At 42.9% G+C, this 12,674-nt stretch overlaps 1 protein-coding gene across 2 annotated transcripts in view; it reads left to right on the plus strand.

Moving 5' to 3' along the window:
• The window catches only part of LOC139556636 (kelch-like protein 29), a 325,217-nt gene that overhangs the window by 38,306 nt on the left and 274,237 nt on the right, over nt 1-12,674 (plus strand). The gene's annotated exons all lie outside the window — the stretch shown is intronic.

Consider the following 12,674-nt stretch of genomic DNA (forward strand, 5'->3'; position numbering starts at 1 on the left):
TAGTAAAATATTTTAATTTGGCGCGCTACATTTTTTCTGGATTTTGGCCAAGTGGGACGCTACCGTCCCACCTATCCTAGAGAAGTTAACAGCATATATAATAATAATAATAAGCACTCACAGGTGTATGGTTCAAAACATGAACATTTGAGTGTCTGCTTCATAAATCACCAGTTGTCCTTCAGTCATGTCAATCACTCCAATCACATTTGATCAAATCAGAAGGCATCAGACAGGTCAAACAGAACACCAGCAATCAGCTGGACTGCAGTGTTCCATCAGGACCTAACCCTCTGGAGCAATGCCTGGGATTGAACAGAATGATACATGCCCTGTCTGTGCAGTGTGGCTGGTATGATGATTGAAGCGAAGCGGTCTCTTATAATCACTTTAAATCAGATTTGGCCCTACGATTCATGGCCTATTATAACTCAGACATACTGTAATATGTTTTTAAGACATTTTGCCCGTAATCTTGTTTGCTTTCTGATTGCTGCTACACATCTGTCATTCCATCCCTGGTCCGTTCCATTTCATTTGAGAGGGAAGGTGGTTGTCATGTTTTTAAGGAGAGGATTATATCCAGATGGCACGCCGCAGTCCCGCACTATCCCAACCTGTCACTTGCGTGCACGCATACTCCCAATGCCACGAGGAAAATGAAAGTGAGACTTTCAAGAAAAATTGAACAAACAAAACAAGTTAACTAACAAACAAAAAAGGCTTAGAATATGGTCCTCATTTAATTTGCAAAACATGAGTTTATGTGGGATGGTATTAGACTTTTATTAATTAATTACTGAATTCATGTATGAGCTGTTTGTATGTGTAACCCCCTGGTTACTTTGTTGTTTTTAAGCATGTAATGTATTATTTACTGTGTACGGACAGTCCGATGAGTGTGTTGAGGAGAACACCAGTAACTATTGGAGCCAACTTAGAATTTTCAATCTAATAACAAGCTCATCTAGTTTAGGCCTGTAGTTTGTATAACTTGTCAATATATATACTGTAAAAATATATAAACGCAACATGCAACAATTTTCAGTTCATTTGAGGAAGTTAGTCAATTGAAATAAATTCATTAGTCCCTAATCTATGGATTTCACATGATTGGGAATACAGATATGCATCTGTTGGTCTCAGATACCTTAAAAAAAAAAAAAAGCCTCGCAATGGGCCTCAGGATCTCGTCGCGGTATTTCTGTGCATTCAAACAGCCATCGATAAAATGCAATTGTGTTCGTTGTCCATAGCTTATGCCTGCCCACACCATAACCCCACCATGAGGCACTCTGTTCACAACGTTGACATCAGCAAACTGCTCTCCCACACGACGCCATACACGTGGTCTGTGGTTGACACTGGTTGGATGTACTGCCAAATTCTCTAAAATTCAGTTGGAGGTGTCTTAGGGTAAAGAAATGAACGGTACATTCTCTGGCAACAGCTCTGGCGGACATTCCTCCTGTCAGCATGTCAATTGCATGCTCCCTCAACTTGAGACATCCGTGGCATTGTGTTGTGTGACGACAACTGCACTTGTTGTTTAACCCACTTTTTCTCCTCAATTCCGTGGTATCCAATTGCTGATAGTTACTGTCTTGTCTCATCGCTACAACTCCCACACGGACTCGGGAGAGGCGAAGGTCGAGAGCCATGCGTCCTCCGAAACACAACCCAACCAAGCCGCACTGCTTCTTAACACAGCGCGCATCCAACCCGGAAGCCAGCCGCACCAATGTGTCGGAGGAAACACCGTACACCTAGCGACCAGGTCAGCGTGCACTGCGCCCGGCCCGCCACAGGAGTTGCTAGTGCGCGATGAGACAAGGATATCCCTGCCGGCCAAACCCTCCCTAACCCGGACAACGCTAGTCCAATTGTGCGCCGCCCCACGGGCCTCCCGGTCTAGGCCGGCTGCGACAGAGCCTGGGCTCGAACCCAGAGTCTCTGGTGGCAAAGCTAGCACTGCGATGCAGTGCCTTAGACCACTGCGCCACCCGGGAGGCCTAAAACTGCACATTTTAGAGTGGCCTTTTATTCTCCCCAGTACAAGGTGCACCTGTGTAATGCGCATGCTGTTTAATCCGCTTCTTGATATGCCACACCTGTGAAATGGATGGATTATCTTGGCAAAGGAGAAATGGTCACTAACAGGGATGTAAACAAAAATCTAATGAATACCCTTCTACCCCGCCGTTCCGGCCAAACACCCAGATCTCATCCACACCACGTCTGTCTCCCGCGTCACATCTTTTTCATTCTTGCATTTCAAAACTTTTTCTCCTTATACCAATTCGGATGGCGGCCACTTCTGGCTCTTGTTTTGGCATTGGAAATCAATAACCGTTACAGGGTAGAGAGACTGTGCTATCCCTCTCGGGTCTGGCACTGCGCCTAACTGCCTGCCCTGCCTGACGGCTGTCATCTCACTAAATTGTTTTGCTAATCTCATCCACTACTCTGACTGACTGGAACTGGGTCAGCAACGACTTGTTGGAGCAGGCCTGGATATAATGCTGTCCCTCTACTCTCTATCTAGTTATTTTACTATGGATCCCTATTTGTTACTTTGGGCCATAGGCCTACTTATTATGCTTGGCCTTGCTAAATTAAAATGGAAACCAATAAAAAAACATTATTCTTGTGATGGGGCGACACTTGTCTTTGAATCAGTAATTCGATGAGAAAGAATAATTTAAAAAAATCAATATTACAATGGTCTTACGTCAGAAAACTGGTTTTGATTCAATAGAGCACATAAGTGTTTGGAGAGAATTGCTGTGTGAATCAAAATGTCCTGGTGTGTACTTTTAAAGTGGTCAAACAAAATCCAGGTGCGTCTCTCAGCCTTAGGCTGTAATTGGACAAATACTGAGCCTAAGACGGAACCTAAGGTTGTTTTGTGGGAACAAAGTGAAGGGTGCAGATTCATCCTGTTGTTTCTGTCCCCCTATGTGCCATTAAATGGTTGTGTGGAAAGTCCTGTTCAGCGATGTTGTCAAAAAGGAAACTTAAAAAAATATATATATTTTTTACCTTAACTTTTCCTATCCAAATGCATTTGATTTGCAAGAAAGTCATGTTGTAAAATGTTGCCAACAACCTGCCATCTTAGATTTTAAGAGTTGCCAAGCAATGAGAGCTCCCCCTTAACTGTAAATGCAGTATGTCTGCAGTTTTCCCTGTTGTTTTTGTTCTCAGCGTTGGCTACAGGTGGCCATTTTTTAAACAACCTAGTCTCAGTGTATACAAGCGGTTAGTAGTGCTGTCGGTCTTAGGCCCAATGGCAAGGAACTGTCAAGACTTCACTTTCTGGAAGAGTAAGAAAATACCTGTGCAGACTTTTAAAAAAGAAAATCAAAAAATGTTGCTAATAAACTACTAGAGCGTCTTAACAATTTGCAGCTATTTATCCTGTTCTACCGTGGTATTTCTATACCTCGAACCTGTGGACGTTTGTTGGATGTGCATACACTGTCTTTGTTCTGAAGGAACATACCTTTTTAATAGCTACAGGCAGACACTTGAAACAACCTAGCCTAAGGGACAAGAGGCTAGTTGTCCTGTCGAAGGCAGCGGTGGCAGGGGAACTGTCAGGGCTTCATTCTTCCCCCTGCTCCTTGTTTAATGAACCGTGCAGAGGGACAAGGTGTACTTGCTGCTGCTTCTGCCCTGGCTCTGGTTGTAGAGTCAAAATGGCCTCTGTCCTTCCTTCCCGCGATAGGCATAGTGGAATAATGAGGCCAAGGTGGAGCAGCTGGACAAGCCATTAAAGTCAAAATGCTTTCTGCGGGCTACTGCTGTTCCAGACTCTCTGCCTTTCTGCCCTCCACATGCACTTCCTCTCCCTACCCACAAAAGAAAGCGTTTCCTTTCATGGCCAAAAAATGACAAGCCCCCCCCCCCCCCCCCACAAGATGTGTTATGATGGAGTACCGTATTCAGATGTAAAAGCTCACATCATACAGCCCTAATGGATGCCCAGATGTACTGTAGGCCTAATCGTTTTTTTCACACCTCCCAGACGTGTTGCTTGTAGGAATGTTAGTAACCTCATGCTTGATTCACACCGTACTGTGTTGGTTCTGATATTTTCTTTGCAAGCCCAGTACAGCTCTGCTCGGCTTGGTTTGGCCCTCATCCCATTTACCTTCATCCCAGCCTTGCCTAAGAGACCAGGGCAGAGGATTTCCCCCATTTTCCCCCACCATCTCTCTGGTGAACCCTAATCTTGTGTCTTTTGGTGTATCTCACAGATTCCAAAGACAATCCGAGCAAAGCTCCTTTTGATGGTGGAAAGTGAAAGCCCAGCTGTAGCCGCGACAACGTGTTTGGTTTGGAGGATTCTGGGGGCTGAACAGAAGCAAAGTGTTGTGGCTAGCACAGCCGCCGGGCTGGGTTGTTTTTGAACTCTTTGTCATGGGAACTCGGCCCAGACTTTTACTGTACATCTTGGGGGGAAAAAACGAAATTTGGTTCTCTCACTGTTCTGTTTGTCCCTCATTTTTGTAATTCGCAGTTCCCAAGAAATTTAGCCTCTCCTCAAACCAGTTATCCTCAAACCAGTTTTCATTGTTTTGCTGAATTGCTGATTACATCCAAATGACTCCAAGAGACCAATTCAAGAAATCTTTTTTTTGTGTCCCTGTCTCGCTCCACATACACACACCGACATCGACATCCTCTCGCTCGCTGATTAGCCACGGCGTGTCTGGTGACTGAATTCTCTCCAGTCACTTTAACGTCGGTCAGAGCACCATCTGCGCCGCTCTCTCACACTGTTTTCCCTTGCTCTCCAGATCCTATTCAGACATGAATGCCAAAGCAATCAGATGGAGGCATTGACATGTACACCCGGAGGTCGCATTTGCGAGTCAAATTGCCCCCCTCCGCTATTCTGGCTTGCTGGTAAACAGATTTTGAAGATGAATTTTGGTCGAGTGGTTCTTTTTTCACCTTGCGACAAGGGCCATGGTCTCGCTCCTGTTTGGGGAGGGAGGAAGAGAGAAGATGTATAGGATGGCGACTGAGATGATGACAAGTCTTCAATTAGGATCATCTTTTCACAGCCTTCTGGAATGGATTCATTTATATTCATGTGTGCATTTGGCCTGTTGGTATTTTCTATTCATGTGTGTACAGCTGTATGCCATTGTTGGTGTATGCCCTCTGCTGACTGGCCGTTTTGAGTCAATCATTTTAGACAGTGGGCTGGACAGTGGTGGTTGGTTCTACTTAGAAACTGGAAGGGGAAAAAAGAGAGGCACAGCATTCCGAGAAAAGGCAACGAGGCGCGGCATCTGAGATTTGTACCTCGTTTGAGGGAATTTTGAACATTCCCCCGGATTTGTATCAAACTAGCATTTCCCACTGTGTTAGCCTTGCAAATCCTTGATGTGAGGCGCAATGAAATTGTTCAAATCAATCTTGAATCATTCTGTGATGTTGGCCTGCGGGGAGGAACAGAACAGCTCAAACAAAGCAGTCCAAAATACATAACGGTATAAAAACATCAGCACTTTAAATTTCTGTCTCAGCTCTTTATTGTTATGAAATAATAAGTTCAGAGGTTGTTAAGCAGTCGACAAAGCGTTGTGAGGTGTAATCCTCCTAGAATTATGATAATATTCATGGAGTCGTGTGTGGGTCCTATATGGCACCCTATTCCCTATATAGTGCAGTGCACTACTTTGGGCCACAGTTGTGCACTAGGCCTATATGCAATAGGGTGCCATTACCGATTCAGCCAATATGAAACCTAGCTGAGGTGAGATGTTATTTTACCAGATGATAATGGACACTTTGGGGAGATTTCATTGATCAAAACTAGCTGAGTGTTTAACGGCTGTTCACTGCGGTCTGGATCAGAGTCGGGGGCAAATGGATTCGAGAGAACGTCCTCTGCACTGATCACATTAATTACACTGATGACATGTCTTTCCTTGGACTATTGGACTGTTCTAAAACGTCAGCTGGATTAATGTTGAAGAATTAAACAACTTGAAAGTGATATTTTATTATCGCTAATCGATTGTAAAGACCATTTGAAAAGATTTGAGGTGGCTCTATTGGAATGACTGATTTCCCATTCTATCCATACACAATCCTCATGCAATCCTCACAAGCTTTAGTGCCTTTTTTAGCTATGAATATAGACAGGTTGACTCCCTGAAACCCCTACTGTCGTGGAGCAACTCCATTTGGGTCAACAAATTGTTGATCGCATGAATCCAGTCAATCCACCTTATCGACTAGAATATGGGGCATGTAGAGATCTGTAGCTACCAGTCCATATAAGTATTCTAAAACGGTTAAAGGAACAGTGCAGTCAAAATTCAGTTTTCCTGTATTTCAAATCATATTATACATATTATTTCCTGGTTAGTATTTTCAACCAGCAACAATCTACACAGGACCTTCTAATCAGCAGATTTTGCATGGGTGAAGTTGTGACTTGCCCGGTGACATCACCAGGCGGTATACGTTTTAATAGACCAATAATAAAGAGTTCCAAACCTCTCTGCCAATAACAAATAGGTTTCAGTTTTTCCCTCCCCACTCAGACCACTCCCAGACAGTCCTAGCTAAATTTAGCTTGAGAATGTTTTTTTTGTTTTGTTGTAAAAAGCTATTTTTGTTTCTTTTTGACCATTTTTACGTAAAACTATTACGGTATTGTACTAAATTGTTAGCCAGACATGATTTGATATTGAGACAACAACAGCTGCATTGGGCCTTTAAGGGAATACCCTCAGAGTTCATTTAGTTCAACCTAAAGTAGTTGCACTAAAGTTTCAGATGGTTTAACTCCTCAACTTTGAGGTCAAGTTTGATAGCGGGTCTTTAAACTGTTTTATGATTGGTCTAATTGGAGTGACCAGTGACTAGCTTTGCTTTATGACTCTGGCATTCACTCAGTAGTCCATTTTTATGGTTCCATCTGAGCTGAGGACAGTCATGATGAGTCACATTGTGTATAAGGGCAAGACATGAAACAGCATTGTAAGGACATGGCGAGAGGCTTCAGCTCCATCCATCCTTCATTACATAAGTCCTCACCCTAACCTAATTCCCCCTCTCATCCGCAGACAAAACAAGCTCCATATTAAGTTAGTTTTCAAAGTCTCGGTGGCATGCTTTATAAAGATGGCCATAGTATTAGGAGGATTACATTTCTGCCTTTGGACAAGGAGGTCTGTAGCTTCCCATTTTAATCATAAGTCAGCATGCAAGGACCTAATCGACTTACTTTGCGGTTTGTAAAGGCTTTTGTAAGCTGTGAAATACAATTTGGACCAAGTCTAAGGTGTAGTAGTATACCCAAATGCAATACTTCCACAAGTATATCAGCTTTATTTGTCATTAGACATCAATTATCGTCTCTCTGTGAAGATATGATTCACTAAGCAATGTAGTATTTATTACTGTTGTGTCCAGTCAGTCCCTGATATGATTAAGTCGAGACGGGTGTTTGAATCAGAGAAGGACAGAGGCGATGGTCAGTTTTAATGTAGTACTCCATAGCTGCTTTTCGACTGTAACGCCAATGTTACGCTAGTGTATTATGTAATACTAGGGAAATTGTGTTTCCATATCTAGGGCTGACAGTGTAGAGCAGAATCAACAACTTCTGCACTATCAAAACGGTTGCTTTGTGGGAGGGTTAAAATTCAGTTGGCAATGTATCACATGTCTCTCGTGTGTGTGTGTGCGTGCGTCTCTCTCTTGTGTATGTGTGTACGCATCTTGTGCACTGTTGCAGTGATAAGCCAATGGTTTGATATAGGGCTTGCTACATGGGGATATGGGGAGGACATTCAAGTTACTGTCTAGAGAACGACCAATCGTTTTTTTTTTAAGGGCCGATACCGACGTTTAGGAGTCAAGGAGGCCTATTTTATGCTGATTTTAATAAATATAAATATAGCTGCAAGCAGCCATGCCAGGGTTCAAGCGGTGGCCCCACAGCGCCACCATCAGGACAAATTGAACACATTCCCCTTGGATGAGCTACTTCAGTACTTCTGTTACTAGGGCTATGGCGGTCATGACATTTTGTCAGCCAGTAACTGTCATGCAAGTAACTGCCGGTCTCACGGTAATTGACAATTTTTAATGAACATAAACAGATTTAGTATCTCCGGCTTCCACACAGCCTACAAGCCGCTCGTGCGGACCTTTTGGAACATCTACATTTTAAAAAGTAAAATAAATCCTTTTAATATAGCCTACACAATCACAATACATCCATTATTTATTTTAGACCGGTCTAAAGAAACATAATGATATGGAGAAAATGTTGCCTCAGAAGAACGGAATAGGATATTTGGAGTCATCCTTATGTAAGGCCCTGATCTGGCTATGGCTATGGGCTACACTAGTTAATTTAGCAGACAAGATTTGCTTATAATTCCCGTGGTATTATTTTATAGTAAGAAGAATACAATTGACATGACGGAATAAAATAGAAAGGATATTTTTCCAAAACGAGGGAGTGCGCACATGCGGCTGTTCTGTGTTGAGTGGTTAACAAAGTGATCATTTTAAACAGGTCCTCCTATATGCTTAATTTATTGTTATTTATGCAACTTTAGTTGCGATACAAACCCTAGGCAACATGTTTTGATTTCAAATGCATTCTAAGGCTGCATGATGCAACTGATTTAAAAATAAATAAAAAAGCAAGCTGCACACACTTCATCAGTCTCTCATTCACAATTTGACAAGCACTTGATATTATTTTCACTCATCAGACTATTCTCAATTTTATCTGGTCTTCACTTATAGCCTAAGAATATATGTGTGGTATTAGTTTTAATTTAGAATGGGCCATAATGCACCTGTCCGATCAAGGGCATCCGTATGCACTTGAATAGCGAATGGAGGACGCTTTTCCCACGGTTCATTTTCATGCCAGCCAGGTAGGCTACTCCGGTTGTAAAGTGAAGCAATGTGCTTATTATTAGGAGTGTTGATAAATAAATATAGTAGGCCTAGCCTATAGAAAGCTGATGGATCATCCTTTTTTTAATAGAGGCCATCAAAACTGTTTTCTCTCGCACATGCATAGCGTATAGAAATGTTGCGCAACAGGAACACTTATTTCATTCCATGCATCAGGCAGCTATGAGAAGCTGGCTCTCGCTGTGCAACAGGTGATCCCATTCCACTCAAAGTTCTCTCATGAAGTGTTTGAGTTGATTTTCGATTGCATTGGCATTGATATCAGAGTGATTAGAGGGACAACGGAGCGCTGAGTACCAGGCCATTAGCGACTGGCCGTTAGCAAGTTTGGTAGGCTACTAATGACCATCAGCGACATCAGAGCGCAGATTTGGAGAAGCCTAGTTACCGTGACTAAACGGTCATGTGGAATTTGACTGCGGTCATGACTCGTGACTGCTGGTGTGGCGGTAATACGGTCACCGTAACAGCCCAACTTCTTACCACGTTTGCCAAATATCAGAATTCAAAATCAAACAGATCATGCCATATGCTTTTGATGGATTTTGGACAATTTCTTATGATGTTGACTACTTTAAACGTCCTCCACTCCAGAACTGCTTGGCCGATCGGCACCAGCATCTATCCTCGTCATTAAACTCAATATTTTCCATGACTTTAATTTTCCATGACAACATGGCCATTATAAGCCAATGAGCTTGCAGCGCCACTATGAGGCCAAACAGAACCATACTCCTATAGATTAACTAGACACATCATTGAGCATGTGTGCCAAATTCCATGACCGAGTCAAACAGATCAAGAGATTGGGGTCGGGTAATCTGATTCTAGATCTGTGGTGAAGGGCAACTTGTACCTCGAGCGTGTGTGTGCGCATGTGTGTATGTGCGAATGTGTGTGCGAGAGGAAAGCTAGGGGTCAGGCTATGAGGGTCAGACCCAATTTCCCCTGAAAGATTGAGGCTGTCTGATGTAGGTCTTCGGGACTAACTTGCTCTGGGCAACGAGTTCAACTCTTCTCTGTTCTCTGCCTTTTAGAATTGCATCAGTCTTTTCATTATTTAATGAACCAAACTTTTAATGAAGGAACAAAGAGGTTGAGATTTCAGCAGAAGAAAATCATTCCTTGTTCTCTGGTACTTGTGCTCCACTGTGCTAGAGGGTATTCCATATGTTGGGGGAGGGGGGGGGGGGACTTTGACGGATGGAGCTATGATGACCCACACGTTCTTACACAGCACCTCATTTTACTGGGGGCAATATACCTAATGTATATATAATCAATTTATTCACTGCCAGTAATCACAAACTGATCAATGTGAGTTCTTCTTTTCAACTGTTGACCTCTTGACCAACCAGGTTATTATTATAAAAGAAAATGACTAATTCTCAATGATATACATAGATGAATCAAATACCGCTTATTTAGATGATGCATAGCAACATGACCGTAGATGATGAATGTTTATGATCAGTGTGTATACAACCTGTGTGTGTGGGTTGAAGCAGAGTGTTGAAGCAGTACCGGGCTACTGTCTGTGATTCAGATAAATTGCCTGAGATTAATAAGGCCCCAGATTCTCAGACCGTGCCTGGCCCACACGCATACATACAGCACATACACATGCTCGTATACACACGTACGTGCGCACGCACACATGCACACACACCTTTCTTAGCTTGAAAAGGTCAGACAGGGCCACCCAGTATTTTAACTTCATATCATTTACCCTGTCTAACGTTTCGGGCCGTGTCTTATGTCTAACACTCTCTAATGATCTAAGATTCTCTCTCTGCCTGTATTTGTCTTTGATTAGCTCCGAGATATTTAGTCTGTAGTGACATGAATGGCTCAGCCGTCCTTGGCTGACATACAATAGATGTAATGTCTTTTAGACTGTCTGTCCTGCCCGTCGTTTTATGGTGAATCATTATTACCAAGAGATGTTTTGGGGTCCTTTTTGTTTGTATTGGTAGGTCTTCTTTAGAGAAAAGTAATGTGAAGTCTTCATACTTGACTTGACTGTGCACTGAGCCTGAAGAGACTCATACAATGCGTTGTGACTTGGACAACTAATGTTATCACTGGTAAGTGGTAGCACAGTAGTGGTCATAGTCCCATTATTGGCAACATAGTCATAGTCCTGTAATTATAATGTTTCATTCTAATCATGCACAAATGTCACATTCCACCTCAAACAACACATAGGCTCATGCCTTACAACAGTTTAGCTAAATCTAGGGTATGGCAAAGTGGGGGTGGGTGGGGGGGGGGGGGATTTTTTGGGAAGTTAAAGCTAATTTATGGCATTTCTATACATAAAAAAAACCTCAAAAATGCTATTTGGAGAACAGCAAGAACAACCAGAAATGACCCCCGCCATTAATTATCACAACAATATTAGGTTTAAAGGTCTGTGGAACAGCGTGTACCATGTCAACCGCTACTCAACCTCATCATAAATTGACTCGTATATTTGGGTGTGCCGCCTCCTCGTTGGCTACTATGTTGCAATATCAATAGTTTCGGAGCCGCCTTGTTGATACAATGCTTCAATATTCGAAGAATTATATACAGTGCCATCGGAAAGTATTCAGACCCCTTGACTTTTTCCACATTTGATTACGTTTCAGCCTTATTCTAAAATGTATTGAATAGTTTTTCCCTCGTCAATCTACACACCACATAATGACAAAGCAAAAGCAAGTTTTTAGAAATTGTTGATAATTTATAAAAAATATAAAACTAAAATATTCATTTACATAAGTAAATTGTTGAAGTACCTTTGACAGCGATTGCAGCCTCGAGTCTTCTTGGCTATGGTACATCTGTATTTGGGGAGTTTCTCCAATTCTTCTCTGCAGATCCTCTCAAGCTCTGTCAGATTGGATGGGGAGTGTCGCTGCACAGCTATTTCCAGGTCTCTCCAGAGATGTTAGATCGGGTTCAAGTCCGGGCTCTGGCTGGGCCACTCAAGGACATTCAGAGACTTGTCCCGAAGCCGTTTCTGCGTTGTCTTGGCTGTGTGCTTATGGTCGTTGTCCTGTTGGAAGGTGAACCTTCACCCCTGTCTGAGGTTCTTAGCGCTCTGGAGCAGGTTTTCATCAAGGATCTTTCTGTGCTTTGCTTCGTTCATCTTTCCCTTGATCCTGACTAGTCTCCCAGTCTCCGCCACTGAAAAACATACCCACAACATGATGCTGCCACCACCATGCTTCACCATAGGGATGGTGCTGGCAGGTTTCCTCCAGATGTGACGCTTGGCATTCAGGCCAAAGAGTTCAATCTTGGTTTAATCAGATCAGAGAATATTGCTTCTCATGGTCTGAGAGTCTTTAGGTGTCTTTTGGCAAACTCCAAGCGGGCTGTCAAGTGCCTTTTACTGAGGAGTGGCTTACGAAGTTTCTCCTACCTCAATAGAGGAACTCTAGAGCTCTGTCAGTGACCATCAGGTTCTTGGTCATCTCACCTCAAGGCCCTTCCATTTTCAGAATTAGGGAGGTTACTGTGTTCTTGGGGACCTTCAATGCTACAGACATTTTTGCTACCCTTCCCCAAATCTGTTCCTCGACACAATGCTGTCTCTGAGCTCTACGGACAATTCCTTCGACCTCATGGCTTGGTTTTTGCTCTGACATGCATTGTCAACTATGGGACCTTGGAAATGCACACAACTGCCTATATAAGTCATGTCCAATCAATTG

Source organism: Salvelinus alpinus, chromosome 27, assembly GCF_045679555.1.
Source record: "Salvelinus alpinus chromosome 27, SLU_Salpinus.1, whole genome shotgun sequence".
In the NCBI taxonomy this organism is placed as follows: Eukaryota; Metazoa; Chordata; class Actinopteri; order Salmoniformes; family Salmonidae; genus Salvelinus; species Salvelinus alpinus.